The following is an 18,165-nucleotide window of genomic DNA, read 5'->3' on the forward strand; positions in this document are numbered from 1 at the left end:
GACTCATGGACAGTGAGAGAAGAGATAGGAAAAAGGAATAAATATGGATACCTTTGTATATAATATCCTTGAATAAAAATGTCATTATGAAAAACTTCCCTCTCTATAATGAGTGCATACTAATAAAAAAATAAAGATTTATCTGCCCATTAAAAAACACCATGTTTTATGTTTCCAAATTCTGCATTTTATATGTGGTATACATATTTATTCTATAATTGCAAAATGACACCACATACACCTAGGAAAAAAATACAACCTATAGAAAAATTATCCAGCAAGAAAGACATGAGCAATGAGGAGGATAATAGCAACAGCGGTACAGAGACAAAAATAAATGCTGATGTGCAAACTTACTACTGAGGAAATGTAAGAGGTGTCTTAGGGAACACACACAGCTACCTTTAAAATAATTTCTGACAGCCATTTTGTGAAAAATGGCGGCTCCCATACTTGCGAAATATTAGCGTTGTATTAGCTGATAGAGTAGGCAGCAGTCAGGTGGGATTTTACATTTAAACCTAAATAAATGTTATAGTTTAGTGTTTGGTGTCACTAGCGCCCAGAGTTGTGCGTCACTAGGAACTAGCAAACCAGACAGTGCAGATTGTGAGTTATTTCATCATGTAACACATTCTACTGCCCAAGTGGGCTATCTGGACTGCCCAGCAATACTAGAAATTATAGCCGGGTAAGTTTCAATTTAATATGTGAAAACATTTAGAAAATAGACCTTTGCAACAGTAATCTTCTCAAATAAGTTTAGGCAGATGCCAAGAGAGAATGTCTGCTGCATAGACCACTGTGTCAGATGAACAGGCATCTCTCACCCAGGCTCAAAAGGGCTTATGTATGAGTTTTTATGAATTTTTATATAACTGGTTTTTTTTTTTTTTACAATTTCTAAACACAACCCTGTAAAGTTAGGAGAAATAGTAATATTTAAAAGTTGGGACATTTTAAATATTACATGACTTCTAGATCAAAATAATATTTACAGAACGAAGACTGCTTATTTAAAAATTTCCTATGTGGTAAGATCTGTCCACACCTTATCTGCCTCAGAGCAAAAGGCTTCTGTTATTTTACCCACATTCTCAAATAAATTCTAGCCACTTGTGAAGAAAGAGCCTTGGTCTCATGCCAGGATGGCTCACGCACTATCCAAGTTAAAGATTTGGCTGTGAATTATTTATAGGGAATGAAAAACAAGGGGGTGGGGGGCTAGCATGTGAAGAGCATGAGACACCAATCAGAAGGAAAATTAAAGGCTTACTCTACCTTGACAGAGAAGATATTGGATTTAAGTTTTTATCATTATTATGGGAAACAGGCACATGGCCGCAAGGCTCGCATGCAGGTAAGAGGAGAATTTTCTAAAGTCAGTTCTCTCCTACTTCACTTGGGTTCCAATGATGGAACTCAGGTCACCAGGCCTGCGCTCACACAGAGGCTCTTTTGTGTCTGGGTTAGTGCTGTCTGCTCACCCAGCACAGTGATGTACCAGACGGGAGGTTTTCTTGGCACCTGCCCAAACTCATTTCAGAGAATAAGTGTTCTGACATTCTTTTTATACTCTTAAACATGGATTTTACCCATTAAGCCATCTCGCAAGCCACAGCCATTGCTTTCATATGCAACAAAACAGGTCTGGTTAAAGGATGCAGTGTTCTGGGAGGTAGCTAAAATTCAGGTGACGGTGGAGAATAAACTGCCCTGTAGCAAAGCAAATAGCAAGGACCGTGTACATAGCCCCTTCCTCGTCTATGACTCTTCTAGCCATCTCAACTGGATAATTCATTCCTTAGAGAAATCAACTTGTAAAGATGAAAGATGAATTTGGCTCACAGCTTCCGAATTTCCCAGCCTATGGTCAAGCAAAACCATTTCCTTTAGACCTTTCACTGGGGATACCAAATGGTCACGGCAGGGAGAACGTGACAGCAACAGGAAAAAAAAAAAAAGTTCACCTCATGCCAGGGTGACAAAGGAGAGAAAGGACCTATTCCCAGTGACATAGAACCTCCCAGAAGGCCACCTCTTCAAATTTCCACGTGTTAGCTGGAGCCCAAGCCTTCAACACAGGAACTTTTGGAAGTTATTATTTGGAACTTTTATTCAAACTGTGGCCACCCTTTCCCACAAAACAAAACTTTCACTCAAAGTAGCCGTTCTATCACACAGATACAACTGACAAAGCTAATCTACTGAATTTTGAAAAACCAATGAATCTGTGGTGAGACCCTTGTTCTGTTGAATTTATGATCTTTAGTACCCTCTGTCTTATCAGTAAGTCACTAGAACAACATAATCTTTGCCCAGCCAAGAAAAAAAAATGATAGTTTAAATGGGTAGCAGCGGCACATAAATACAGTGGGAGAATGAATCTAGGGTGCACTAATTCCCAAGATAATTAGTGCTAGCAGTAAGGATATTGGTCCAGCTATTAAAATCAACAGAGGCTTCCAAAAGAGTTATGAGAGTTATAGAAATTAGTGAATGGCTTCAGAAGGGGAGAGTAAAGCTCATGACACATGCTTATAAACTCAGTATTCAGAAGGCAGATGCAAGAGGATCAGAAGCAGTTTGAGCCAGCCTGGGCTACTGAAGGGAATTCCAGGACCACCTGGGCTAAATTAAAAAAGAATGAAAGAAAGAAAACATGAAAACCAAACTCTTGATAGAAAGCAGAAACTGTAAATGCAACCTCCGAATACAGTCCATGTGGGCTGGGTACACGGTACGGAAATGACGCTTGAATGACAGAGCAATGCAAGCCTGAAGAGCCTTAAAAATCTAAGCAGGGGATGACAGAACTAGTGTTGAGAAACAGGCGCAGTAAAATCATATAAAGAAGCATTGTCACCAAAAGATAACCAGGTATAGGCCTTGGGATGAATTGGGGACTGGAAAGGTAATTGCTAGAACACACGAATAACTGGACAGAAGGCCGAAGCCAGGATAAAGCAGGGCAGAGTAAGCGCTGGAATCTATTTGTGGCTCACAATGAGGAACAAGGAGGGATGCTTTAGCAGCGGAGAACATAGGTCAGAAGTATGCATTAGTCAGGAGCTTGATATCTCTACTGGAGAAGCTCAAATACAGACTTCCCTAAATGGATCATTGTGGGGCGCTGGCTTCTCCGAATCTTTGGGTCCTGTGACACTCTGATCCTCAGCATAGGAGAATCACAGAGGAGTTGGGTTATTTCTCTTCTTGCTCTCTACTCTGCCATTCCTGGCTGAGCTGCGGGAGTGCTGCTACAGATCACACACTTTTTCTGTGTCTCCATTTTAGTATCTATAAAATAGAAATTGGGTTGTTTCCCATCTCACAGCAGTGCCACGGAGCCTGTGAAATATTGGGTTCTAGGAAATATTGGGCATTTGGGAGGTGGGAAGGGAAGGAGGGACTTGTGATAAATAGGAGACACGGACCACCTAAAATTAGATAGATTTTCATTTCGAGAGCTTCATAGCTCATGTCTTGCAGGTGATCAGGCTCCATCAAATATATTCATATGCACAAACTCTGACTTATCCAGAATATTAAAGGCCACAAATCTTCTGAAGATCCAAAATTGCAATGGCGAGCCGGAACAATAAATGTTTACAAACGTGTAGTCACGGGAAGTGATTTTTCTATGGATTTGGTGTTCTGCAAAAGAAGTGAGCATGAAGGGACAAGGAAGACAATGCAGGAGTAGCTGTTAGAAGACTGGCCAAGGCCAATCATTCTCAGTTACCCTCTTCCAGGCATCAAGCACCCCACTCATGATATGCAAAAGTGCCCCTGTGTGCTACTGAAAACCACACAGGAAGTAGCTTAGTCATGATGCAACAAGTCAATGTCAAAATAGGAAACGGTCTCTGGGAACATCTAGTTCAGCCCCTTTGCGTTAGTCGGCGAAGAATATGGTGCGTGGATGATTAAGGGGCACATTTAAAGTCACAGGACAATCACGATGAGAGAAAAAACAGAACTGGAACTTGAAAGTCTGGGGACATACTGCTCTCTTCTTGGTATTCTTCTCTCTGAAATTCCAACCTTGGCAGATGACCAAAGTGAACAGGGGGTGCCAAGGAAGGGAAAGGGAGAAGAAAAAGGTAAGGAAGACTCGTATTAACAGACTCCTTTGAGAAGCTCTGGGGTATCCCCGCTATTTTCACAATGCACATGGAGCCTAAAAGAAATGCAGGAAGGGAGATGATACATTGTAATTTGCATAAGGGACAGAATATGTATCAGAGGGAAGACAAAGAAACAAGGAGTGGGCGTCACTTTGATACATTAGCACATATGAAGAACAGCTACTGAGAAGGCAGAAATAAAGACAAAAGGAGACCAGAAGAAAGTAAGTATCAGGACTACTGAGAAAAGCTATTTGTTTGAATTCACACAGCAAGGCGGAAGGAGCTTTTGAAGTAAGGTGAAACAGTCTTCTGAAGAGGTGAAATGCAGAAAACCTAAGCTCAGGGCTCCTCTGAAGTGAAATGAGATGAGTCCCCTATTCAGCAGTGACTGGAAACAGCCAAGAGAGTCACTCTGATTTGTTCATGTGTTGACTTGACAAACGATAATGTTGAAGTGTAACAGTGGTCATTATCTGAGCAACTCACTTAGAAAGCCATCCCTCTTTACTTATGGTTTCATTCTCCACAGGTTCAGTCTCTCATGATTAGCTACAGTCTAAAAATAATACATGGAAAATTCTAGAAATGAAGAGTTCCTAAGAATTAAACACTATTCTTTGTAGCGTGATGAAAAGTCATGCTGTCACATTCTGTCCCACTCAGAATGTGAATCATCTCTTTGGTCCAACACATCCACATCATCCATATAATAGCCCATTTGTCATTTGGTTGTTGTCTTAGTTATTAAGTTGATTGTGGTGGCATCTTGATGCTTAATTTCATAAGACTGTCACATTAACACAACCTAGTGATGTGTTGTGAGGTCAATGTCATACCATATCCCTTGTCACGTAGGCATTGTGTCTTACATTATCCCTAGAACAGAGGTGAGTACATATTAGATATTGTAAGAGAGAAAGAAAAGCCATGCTCACATTATGTTCCTTATAGCAAATGATTATATATTTTTTGCATTTGTTGATCATTGTTAATCTCTTAGGGTATCAGATATATGATTAGTTACCATAGTTACCATAGTTATGTATACATATATTATTACACATTTATGTGTGTCTATATAAAAGAATATACTGTGTGTGGGGTTCCGAACTCTCAGTGATTTCAAACATCCCCATGGGTCTCAGGGACCATCCTATGCAGACAATAGAGACTAGCATACTTCCTGAAACTACTACCATTATTCATTTGAGCAATGTAAAAACAAACTACATTTTTTAATTTTGATTTTGTGGGAAAACACTTAATAACATGGAGACATACACATTGTCTGAGATTTTGTTCAAATTTAAACTTACGACTTTCTAAGATAAGATATTTTGATGGTGTTGAATAACTAGAGTTTCAAGTAAGTGACTCTTGACATAAAAGTAGCAAGCAGCTAGAGTTTAGTGATAAAATTATTTATAAAATTGTTTGGCCCAATAAAAAATATTAACCTAGAGGGTAGAAGGATGACTTTAGCAATTCAGAGTAATTGCTGGTCTTGCAGAGGAATCAGGATCAGTTCCCAACACCCACATGGTTATTCACAACCATGTGTAACTATAGTTCCATACCATCTAATGCCTTCTTTTGACCTCTGTGGGCACCAGCCCACATACAGTATACATACATACATTATACATGCATACAGGCAAAATAGTCACACACACAAAATAAATCTAAAGCAAAAGTTAACTTGAAATTTTAAAATAAAATTACTCAGATAAATGGTTCAATCTAGAAACAAAGAGAAAACAAAATAAAAGAAAACCACTTGCAAGTTAAGGATTGTACCTGGGTATAACTGATAGTCTCTAGCTTGGATGACTTACTATATAGAGAAAACTATAATAAAAAATTGCAATCTTTACAGAAAAGACTAACTCAACTTTGTGTAAGGAGGAGACTTTAAATAGAGTGTGTAAACCATGTTTACCAAGGGGAAAGCTCCTAGAAGTAGCTGGTGTCCAACACAATCGATCAAGACTTGTGCTGTTACATACAATTCCATCAGCTACAGAAAATCAACCATATAGGTGAAATTCTGGAAGAAGAGAGAATATAAGAAATGGCAGAAGCTTTTACTGTTGTTGTCTATTCTCTTCATTTTAATAATCTATTTATATTTCTTTCCCATGTTTACTTGAAAAACATCATCTACCCTCAACTGTGCTGGTTTGCATACAAAGTACATGGCACTCCTGATCGAAGATAAAGTTTGACTGTAAACTCCAATCATCTTTAAAGAGGTATGGTATTATGGCTTTATATGTATTGCTAACACTTCCTCAAAGAAGTGCAAGGGACCAATAAATATATGAAAAAAAAAAAGTTCACTACCTTTACCTCATAGAAATGCAAGTTAAATTACACTGAGCTATTAGGTTAACTGTTATTTGAAAAAAAAATATCGAAATAGCAAATGTGGGCAAGGATATAGAGAAAAGGATCCCTGAGATGCCACCGGAGGCAAGAACATCAGTACAACCAATACAGAGAAAAGTATAGACATGCTTCCCAAATCAAAGCTGCAACCATTGTTATGCCACATCCGCGTATTTATCTAAAGTAAATGAAGCCATCACATAGCATCCAGCATAGTGATACATCCGCAATTGCATGTTTACTGAAGCACTGTTTACAGCAGCTAAGGTAAAACCTTAGGGGTGATCACCATATTAACAGGTATAAGAAAACATAGTACACAGAGAGAGTTGGGGGGAAGGGAGGGAAGGAGGGAGGAGAGGGAGAGAGAGAGGAGAAAAGGAAGAAGAGGAGGATTGTTCATAGGAAAATGGAACTGTACATTATCATGTTAAACAATGTTGTCCATACACCAAAGTATCACACACTTTGCCTCCTAAGTGATTTTCCTGAAAATAAAAAAAGTGACCATTGGAGAAAGGGACTGGAGGACAAGAAAAAGAGGAGGAGGGCGGGATGCGGTAGAGCCAACAGTAGGCAGAGCATGCTATGCTTACGTGTATGGACATGTCACAACTAATAAACACAAGCATATGTTTTAAAAGTGCTATGCTCAAATCTGATCCCTAGAGGTTAAAGAAAAAGACTAACAAGCTAACCGAGACTTACTGAACAATCTCACCTCACAGAAGAATCTTTTTAAGAACTCAGAGAAGACTCAAGTCTCCCGTGGCATCAGATTTATCCCTCTAATAGGTGTTTCAGGAAGTAATGGGGCTTCATCTCCATCTTACAGATGGCGGGAGGAAGATGAGTGATTACTGGACAAGATTCCTTGAAAGGTGGGCTTTGATGGTCCATAAGCTACCTTGTACTAAGAGCTCAAGCCATTGTCCCTTATTGGGTTGTACCAGAGGTGAAACCTCTGACAGTCTCGGATATCACAGGGGGACTTTTCACTTTCCAAGAATTCTGGGTTCTAAGCTCTCAAGCTTCTCTCTGCACCTGAGTCTGCAGCATGAGGTGCTTCTTTAAGCTCTCTGTAATTTAGCATAGGCATATGGCCGGCACCCCCCAAGTTATAGGTACAGAAAAAACACCGCCTCCTTACACTTTTGTAACGAAGTGATCACTTATTAATCATTCCACAGCAGAGCACTTCACTTCCTGTACTAATTTAATCCTCATCATATGAAAAGAATATCCCTGTTGAACCTTCATAGAGGAGGGAAAAGGATAAGGTGATGTCAACTTTTGATATGTCCAAAGGTACTCTGTTAAAAATGGGGAAAATGAGAATTTGATAAATCATCTATGAAACCAATCTATTGAAGCTGACTTTTATTTTGTGCTACTCACACCCAGCAGTGCCCTCCTAAGAGAGCCACATTGTTTAGCTCTCCCTGAGTTTCCTTTAAAGTCAGTGCTGGATTGCTCTTTGCGGTAGAAAATTAAACAGGAGATGACTCCAGGGGAATGTGTTCCTGAGCGCCTTTCTCTCCCCCACTGTGCCTGTGACCTCTTGTGTGATTTGACTCCCTTCTGGCTCATGCAGCTAAAATTAAACCAGTGGGGAAAAAATGTTTACCTCAAAGTACATGTTGCCTTCATGAAACACAACTGAGCTTAAAGGTCATTAGATTAACAAGACAGTGGCGATGGCGGTCTTTATCTGGGCAGCAAAGAGCTGGTACAGGAGTGAGATGAGAGAAAAGTGAGCAGACGGTGGATAAGGCTAAGAGAGGGTTTAAGGGCCATGGGCAGCCTGAGGACAGTCCAGGAACCAGATTAAGAAATTGTTTGACTTAGAATACCTGTGAAACAAGAAATAACATAACCTCTCTGCACATGGAGCCTCATTTGTGGCCTACAGGGCATGTTCTGTTCACAAGTATTGTTTTAGTTAATTTTAGTGATATCTGTGGAAATGTGTAAAACTGTCTCCTGTTTACCTGTGAGAAAATTGGGTCCCCGACTTACAAGTCACTGACCAATGACTGTAACCACCATATGATCTTTGTATTTCTTGGGCTCCACAACTACAGAGTCTCCTTCCTTGAAGGACATTTTGTCTGTCTGATATAAAACTGAACTTAGAAAGAAGAGCATTAAGCAAAGAGAAATTCAAGCCCTGAGAATTTGCAAAAGACCCACTCCCATCCCTACTATTACACATTTTCTTTCAGCCTGTGTTTCTGTTTCCTGTGTTTGATCACACTGAATGGATAATTCCATTCAGTGATTTCAGATTTAAATTATAAGGGCTCTCTAACAAGAGACATTTTAAATAGAGGTAAAGCCTTACTTTTTACTCAGGCTTTTGACCCCTGGTTTCCTGGTGATCTATATCCAGGTTGACAAACCTGTCTTTACTGGTTTTGATTTTCACTATTGAACCAGGTCATCTGAAGTATTCCTCACCAGGGATCAATGAAAGACATACTTTCCTCGGGGAGATCAGCTTTACAGAGTAAAAAGACAGTTAGATTGCTTCTATAACCAAAAAGTAATTTATCTGCCAGCACAGTGAGTCACTGAAGTAAGCCATTTGATTTGCAGCAATAGTGTTTGAGATTTTCGTGCATTCCTAAAGGATCTTGCAAATATCAACATACACAGCAGTGCTCATAGGGTAAAGCGGATGGCAATGGTTACATGTTCAACACAGAAGCACAGGCGTACATGTGACTGTAGAACTGTTGGAAAGACATTGGGAGAGTTCATTTCCTTCCAAAATGAAATATATTGAGTCAAATCAAGTCCCTTTGGTACGTGAGAATGTTTTTTCTAAGTCTATAATGTCGTGAATAGTGCCTTCTCTTCCTCTTTATATGAAATGATACGAGAATGAGAATGAGTACAATTTACCAAGCCAGCTTATATTTTAGAACTGGAGCATGGGAAGTATTAATTTGCTTTATGTGAGCTTTCAGGGGACTCTGGGGATAGGGATGAGAGATGGAGTTTTATTTTGGCTTAATCCTTTAATGACCTCACCACGTGCATGAATATGTTACAAGCAAACACAAAAATGCCCCCTTGTTATACTGTATTGATTGAGAGATTACACAGGAAATGTAAATTGCCCACTGCAATATATTCTCCCCTTCTGTAAAAATAGCTCAGAGCTGCACCATTCCTCCTGGTCTCTCAGTCTCCTATCCTTCAGATATAACCATAAAAAGGACATTCCTCATGACCAGACCATTAGGGCAAGTACTTTCTGTGATGTCTACCTCGAACTGTTTAAAAATTGGATTTGAGTCTCTTCTCCAATATTTCTACCTGCATGGACCTCTCTTCCTTCTTTCAGCCACAGAATTTTAAATCATTTTGTTATAGCAATGTAACCTAGACCCTAATTAGAAGGGGCTCTGACTACAAGCTCATCATCTGCCTATTACTAGTTCCAAACAAGAATGTACACCAGGGTAGATAAAGGCAAAGACTGAGAGCACCCTCAGTAGCTACATCTTCATAACCAAAATTCAATGAATTCCAGAGAATTCAGTCTTCAATGAATTCACATAGCTTTTATCCAAAGTTATTATCACCAAAAATGCTCTGGTTCTTTGGGTTTTTTCCCAATTCAGGAATGTTTGCATTTGCATAACAATAGAGTTTGGGGATGGTACCCACACCTAACCACAAAGTTCGCTTATGTTTCATGTACGTCTTGAACACACAATCTGATGGAAATTTTTATCAAGTTTTTAATGTGCTTGTGTTTAACACTGACTAATCACAAGAAGTCAGGCATGGAATTTCCCACTTGTGATATTACGGTATTACTCAAAACATTTTAGTTTTTAGAGCATTCTGAATTTTTAATTTGGAAATTAGGAATGTTAAGAGATAGATAGATAGATAGATAGATAGATAGATAGATAGATAGATAGATAGATAGATAATAGGTAGATAGATGATAGATAGGTAGATAGATAGATAGATAGATAGATAGATAGATAGATAGATAGATGATAGGTAGATAGATGATAGGTAGGTAGATAGATAGATAGATAGATGATAGGTAGATAGATGATAGATAGGTAGATAGATAGATAGATAGATAGATAGATAGATAGATAGATAGATAGATAGATAGATGATAGGTAGATAGATGATAGATAGGTTGATAGATAATAGATAGATAGATAGATAGATAGATAGATAGATAGATAGATAGATAGATGATAGGTAGATAGATGATAGATAGGTTGATAGATAGATAGATAGATAGATAGATAGATAGATAGATAGATAGATAGACAGATAGATAGATAGATGCAAATCATTGCCTTGCTTCTTCATCTGCCAGAACTATGTCCACTTAGAAACACAGCCTATGGTTTTTTCTCTCCTTCACTACTGGGCATGTAGTTGTCATTTATCTCTAGACTGCATGCTAAAAATCGTGAAACACTAGGAATAGTAACATGACCTCATCTTCAGTGGAGACATTAGCTAAATTGAAGGCAATGGCACAGAACATTATTTCATAATGAGTTTTGGATTTTTTTTTAAAGTAAGTATGTGCCAAGGGTCTTTAAGCAGAATCAGAAGAATGGTTTGGAGTTTGGAGCACTGGAGTTCTGTGGCTTATATGAAAGGCCTGAAAAACCAGTAGTAGTGGTTCAGATCGCATCTGACAAGTTAAGTCAACAGTTTTCTGTTATCTGTTAGGTATTGTCTGTGTTTGGGTGTTACAGTGATCCATAGTTAGACAAAGCATTGATTTTTATCATAGGGTGTTTTCTGTATTAATTACAATCTATGTACACAGGTTCCCAGTGTCCATCACTATTTCCTAACTCTGATGACAAAACCCAATCTTCATTGCCTTCCTCTGTTTTCTTCTCATTGGATACCTTCTATAACCTCTTAATACAGTATGCAATGTATCTGTGTGTCTCTTCACCTCCTCCTCACCACCATCATTAGAACACAATCTCCAGAAGGACTTACTTCTTATTGTTTACAAAGGGATCTCAAGGGACTTTGTAATGGCCTGGAATATAGTAGGTAATCTATATGAGTAAATGAGAATATATGAGTCAGGACTTCTGAAGAGGAATATGACTAATAGAATAGATACAATTATATGAGACTTGTTAGATTGATTTACATGGGTCTATGAAGGCTACAGAACTGGGGAGTCCAGTAGATATGCAGTCTTGGTTTAAAGGCTCTGAACAAGAGAGCTCAATGATACAGTGTCTGTGTAAGGCTGAAGGTATGGGAGCAAAGCCCCATGAAGAGTTGTTGGTGAAAGTCTAAATTTAATAGCTGAAAAAATTGCAGTCTGAGGTCCATGGACATTGGCAGTGGGAGAAAAAAATCAGAGTTTACTCTTCATTGTGAATATGCCCAAGCTTTATTCTTTCTTCCTCCAAGCTACATGAGATGCAACTTATATGCACTTACTAATGACCCATATGTCTCATTGCTTACATTGTAGTAGAGAGGGGTCCCTATCCTATAGTGCCTCTATCTTGGCTGGATAGTAGGTGTGTTAGAAAATGACATGTGTAGTGTCTCTAATAGTTATCTTTTAATGAATCAATCTCAGATGGACTGAGCCAACTTTTGGTCAACTTTCAAAAGTGGGCAGATTTGAGCCCTCCAGCTCAAATTAGAATCCTCATTTTTTGCCTCACATTAGTGAGTAATCACATAAATAATGAATCAAAGAATGAATTTGATTTTTGTAATCCACTGACTTGGCAAACATTTGTGTCTTCTAAGGGACAGCAGAAAGGACTACAGAGGAAGGAAACTGTACCTGTTTCTAACTCCATGAGGAAGATGAGCTGAAATGTTACCATTATGGGAGACCTACCTATTTGGGGAAAAGAGCCCCATTTCACTGCCTGCAGGAGTCATGTCCTATAGTTAATACTCTCCTTGGAGAACTAGCAAGATATGGGTGTCCACATAATCCTCCTTCCTTTTTCATTCTAGAGACTTCGGTGATCAGACGGTAGCAGGAACTTTATTTGAAGTTGTTATGTTAGAAGATCAAAGAAGAAAGGTGAACTATGCAAGAGTAAGATCAAAAAGAAGAAATTTCATTTTGATTTTTAGATATCAAGGAATAATACATACACTAAAGCCTATTAGTGATTGTCAAAGAGTATAAAGGCAACATCAAGTATGCAGGTCGGAATTGTTTTCATTCTTTTAACTAATAGCAAATGTTAATTTTACTTTGTCTTTCCTTGTATGAGTTCCTGTCTACATCTTTGCTATGCAAACATTCATGTAATTGTATCAGACATATGAAAATGGTCACATTGCCATAGATTTCTAGAGGTAGGATTTTCATTTCTATGTGGAAGAGGACATATTCTGCATGGTAAAGGAAGCTTGTTTTAATGTTTCAAAAATAATCCAATGAACCTGCTTTGTTATGTAGAATGAAACACTTATCCAAAATATGATCTGGAAGTAGGGTACAAAACTTCAAAAATGTCGATGAGAAATGTTATGTGCCTATGGGCTTCTCAGGTGAGTAAGTTAGAGCTTCTGGGGAGGGAACAAGACACTTCTGGAGAGAGCTGTGAACCAGCAACTCTATGCAGGTACAACGGAGGAGGGACAACCCTGTGATGTGGGAAGGGCACCTCATCTCATTTGTCCTACACTAATGCCTCACATCAAGTTTGAACATAGTTTCTGCTTTGTTAATTAGTTTTATTGCCCACAAGCGTTAGTGAAACAAAACTCGCTCTCCATCCAAAGGTTTAAGATAATGGTAAAAAGCTGTCTTCTCTAGTGTTGTAATTTATCATCTCCAAACTTTCAGAGGTCTCTTCTGCACTCTCTACCATGGCTTTGCAGCGTATAAAAGTAATGACAGAAACAGTGTTGAGTGATAAAGATGTGTGCTGAGAAAGATTACTGAAATTTGAAACAGACGAGAGGGAGAAATTAGTGAGATTTCGAAGGTATGTAGTCTCAGGTTCTGTGTCATCGTAGTCACCTTGCTGTGAGTATTTAAAGTCATGGACACATGTGACCAGTAACCTGGTCTATCTCTGGGCTTCCAATGGCCATCTGGTATTTCTAATGTGAAAATAAACGTCTCAGCTGGAACTAACAGAGCTCTGGCGTGTAGTCACCAACATCCTGAACCAATCAATAGCCACAAACGAGCTGAGCCAGAGGAACAGACTCACAATGAGACCTAAATAAGTCACACAGCAGCCTGGTAGTGATGACAGTGACTCCTGAGCTAGGCCCATATTGGGGTGTCATTTAAAAAGTTGTTCAGGCAGCTCAGCTTGTATCTAGTAACTCCATGATTGCCAATGACTCTACACACAATATTTCTACTCTAATTAGATGCAGCGGATTCTGCTTTCTACTGTTTGCATGTTCTATGTAACATGCTTATTCTAAACTCCTCTATGAGACAACACTCCGCTTGCTTCAACCTGCACCATGGGCCTCTGGAGAAGGAAGTCAGAGTGAACATGATTTCTATAGGAACAGAAAGAGCAGAAGCTGTTTCACATACATGTCATTAAAAAAAAAGAAGAAGAAACCAAACAAAAACAACTGCACCAAAGAGAGACAGCAGAACCCTTTCCTAACACACAAATGTTAGAACAAGTTCTGTATCAGGCTTGTCTTCCCCATCTATTTTCCATATCTACACAGTTCAAGTTTTAAAATTATTATAGAATTATGACCTCTTCTAAGCCATTCCTACCCCATATGCCCCTCCCTACAATTTTTCATCTAACTGATCTAATTAGTTACAGAATTTATACAATTTCAGCACATAAAATTTTCACATACAATTTTTGTAAGCATCCTGCCCAGATTAGTGTAACATTTAAGCAAATTCTCCCCTCACCACAATTCCACTGTCCCAACTTATAAATTCATATTTTAGTTGGCGGAAGTCTTTGCTCTGGTAGTTTTGATAAGAATGTTATGGAAACAATATTTCTTGATTTTTTTTATATGTTTAAAAATATTTTTCCTTGGCTTTTATTACTGCACAGCAGGGTAGCTGGACGTGAAATACAACGATGTTCTTTTCTGTGAGAACATTGTGGAAGTTGTTTCATGGTTGCTAGCATTGAACATAGTTCTGGAGAAGTCTGAGGCCAAACGTATTTTTTTTCTTCTTGAATATCAAAATCTCTGCATTTTTTTTTCTGCTTGGAGGAGCATAGAAGTATTCTGATATGGTTATATTCAATAACTTTTCTCAGGAACTATTTTCAGAATAATCAATCAGGGTTAACTCCTCTGGGACATGTGTTACTCTTGAACAACTATTAGATGGTCTTCCATTATTAGCAAAATATTTCATTTGTAGGAATTGATGAAATTTTTGGCTATTACATTGGTGTTACGTCTGCTGATATTTTATGGCTTTTCACAGTTCTCACTATTCTTGAAACTTATATAATATTTTGTTGTTCACTGTCTATCCTTTTATCTTCTTCCAAAACTGCTTTTTCTCTATAGTGATTTTATTTTTCTTTATTTTATTTCTTTTATTTCCTTATGTTAGTGGTGGTTGCAGCTGTTTATAATTTAATAATTACTTTTGTTTGTTTCCCTTTAATTTATCTGTTTACTTTGCATCCCGATTACTGGCCCTCTCTCCTGCCCTCAAACAGTCCCTTCCCCCATCCCTTTTCCCCTTCTTCTCTGAGAATGGGGATCTCTCCCCGCTGTGTACCAAAGCACCCTGGTACATCAAGGCACTGCAGTGGGAGAGGTGCATCCAGACAAGGGAGATCAATTAGGGAACTGGGATCCACAGGAAGGCAATATATTCAGGGACAGCCCCTACTCTAGTTGTTGGGGAACCCACATGAAGACCAAGACACACATCTGCTACATATGTTACTTTCTCTGTCTGGAGAAGCGCAGAAGTGTTCTGATATGGTTATATTCAATAACTTTTCTCAGGACCTATATATTATAGTATATTTGCAATAGTAACTGCCAGGTTGTGAATGATAAAAGCTATCCACCAGCATCATACCAATTTTCACACACCAATGTGCCATGAGTTCTAAAAGCATTGCCAACTAAATTTTACCAGAGTACATCCAAAAACATATGATAGAATTGTACATCATGGCCACATAAAATTTATCCTAAGAATACAAGATGATATAAATATTAAAAATAATCAAAGTATATAATGACTTAATCAATCATATGAAGAGAAAAGGATAAAAACACATGATTAATAAAATGGCAATAATGCACAGTGTGGATTTAATGCAATTCTATCAAAATTGAACCATTTCTTGTGCACATGAATAAGGTGATCAGAAATTTGCCCAGAGATGCAAGAAATCCAAACTCGCTAAGCCAACAACAGAAAAGAAGATTAAAATTATAAGATTCAGACTTTTTCATCTCAAGATTTATTTCAATATATAATATAATCAAGTCAGTGTAACACAAACATAAAACAGAAGAGAACTGAGACTCAGAAAATATTTAAAAGCTCTATACTAATTGTCATCTAATCTCTAACAAGGGTGCTGAAATAATTCCAAGTAAGAAAAGCTAACCTTTCAACAACTCATGCCCAAAAATAACAGATATCCATGTATGTGGTCCCCTAAACACACATATACAAATATAAACTCAGAACAGATCAAAGCTTTAAATGTGCATAACCGAAGTGCATGGCTAAAAGTATACCACTGTTAGAAAAAGACATTGCCATAAATCTTTGTGATCTAGATTACACAATTTCTTTGATAAGACATCAAAAGCATGAGGAGGAAAAGAAAACTTTGATAAATTGGACTTTATGAAAATTAAAAACTTATATGCTTCAAAGGGGCAGAGAAGCCAAAAGACACAAAATGCAAAATACAATTACAAGGCATGTATGTGATAACTAAATATTATCTTAAGACACATACAGAACATGTGCACCCTACAGTAAAAAAAAACCTGAATTTCTCGAATGAACAAGAGATTTAGATAGATATCTTCCAAGGTAAGTAAATGAATGTCTAATACACACATGAGATTAAAGTAATCAAAATCAAGGTGAGCAACTGCCTTAGAAGAATATTTCTCAAGAAGGCAAGACACAGAAAACATAAAAGAGAGGCAACCTCTCCCTTTTATACAAACTCGCTTTGATTTGAAAAGATGACCGTTGTATCAGGCACTGATAAAGGCAGAGCTTTGACAGTCCATTGAATTCTCTAAGGACCCATCTTGTGCTGTCACAATGGCAGCCAAACTCACCCTATCAAGAATCTAGGAGAGGACATAATATTCCGTCCATAGCAAGGATTCTCGGGAGTCCCAAATAAATCTTTGGGAACTATCGCTCTGAGCTCTTATTTATTTTATGACTTTCTTCATCCAATTCTACACACTTCAATCTCAGATTTCAAGAAATCTATGTATCTCCTTCATATTTCTGTTATTTCCTTAGTTACAACATAAAACTAGAGGAAATATCTTCCTGGAGTAACATTCTCATTATGAATCAATGTGGCTAGCAGAAGATATTTTTTCACTTCAGCAGTCCTAGGTAAAAAATAACTTAGTATTACATGTATTACCCTGAAGAAACCCCCACTCCCTTAGTGAAAAAGGCAACCTTTCACATTGCTTGACATAATTCCTCGGTAACCCCCAAGAAAATATTCCATATTGTCCAATAGGCCCACCCTACATGAAATATTTGGGGATAAAGAACTTAATTTTCAGTGTGTTATTAAATATTAAATATCGTACAGTTTCCTGGTATCTCCCTCACCATGCATATTATATGTCACTGTGGTTTCTGGAAAACAAAAGATCTCATTGGGCCTGGTGGTGGTGACACATGCCCTTAATTACAGCACCAAGGAGGCAGAGGCAGGTGGATCTCTGTGAGTTAGAAGCCAGTCTGGTCTACAGAGTGAATCCCAGGACCAAAAGGGCTACACAGAGAAACTGTATCTTGAAAAGAAAATAGATCTCCCTCTCTTTCCCTTTGCATGTGCACGCACATGTGCATGTGTCTGTGTGTCTGTGTGTCCATCTGTGTGTGCATGAGAGAGAGGGAGTGAGAGACCATGAACATCCACATAGGCCATTCTGCTTTATCAGTGTCCATCATACTCCCATGAGACATGGAACAGTTCACTGCATTTACAGCTCGATTGGCAGGCAACTAGACTCAGAAATCTTCCTTTCTCTGCCCCCCACACCAGATCTAGGATCCCAGGAACACATGGCTACACCTAGTTTTTCCATGCACCGTGGGATCTATACTCAGGTCCTCATAAACAGCATGTTCTCTTACCTACTGGGCCAGGCTCCCCTGTATCAGTTTTGTCTCCTCCTTCTTCTCCTCCTTCTTCTCCTCCTTCTTCTCCTCTTCTTCCTTCTTCTTTGTCCTCCTCTTCCTCCTCCCTTCCTCTTCATCCTCCTTCTCTTCCTCCTCTCCCTTTTCTTCTTCCTCCGCCTCTTCTTCCTCCTCCTCCTCTTTTCCTTGCTCCTCCACACATACCTCTTCCTCCTCCTCTCCCTCCATCTTGTTCTTCAACTCTACCTCAGATCACCTTCTGTGTCTACACTACCTTACACACCCTCCACTCTACTACTGGTAGAC

At 38.6% G+C, this 18,165-nt stretch overlaps 2 long non-coding RNA genes across 3 annotated transcripts in view; one reads left to right on the forward strand and one right to left on the reverse strand.

The window, feature by feature from the left end:
• LOC102546491 (uncharacterized) overlaps positions 1-18,165 on the reverse strand; it is a 266,102-nt gene that overhangs the window by 78,598 nt on the left and 169,339 nt on the right. The gene's annotated exons all lie outside the window — the stretch shown is intronic.
• Positions 3,825-17,393, forward strand: LOC120098788 (uncharacterized). Its single transcript, XR_005497230.2, has 3 exons — positions 3,825-4,106; positions 6,326-6,385; positions 12,522-17,393. It is a non-coding gene; the product is annotated as an uncharacterized LOC120098788 (long non-coding RNA).

This window comes from Rattus norvegicus, chromosome 1 (assembly GCF_036323735.1).
Source record: "Rattus norvegicus strain BN/NHsdMcwi chromosome 1, GRCr8, whole genome shotgun sequence".
NCBI classification, from domain to species: Eukaryota; Metazoa; Chordata; class Mammalia; order Rodentia; family Muridae; genus Rattus; species Rattus norvegicus.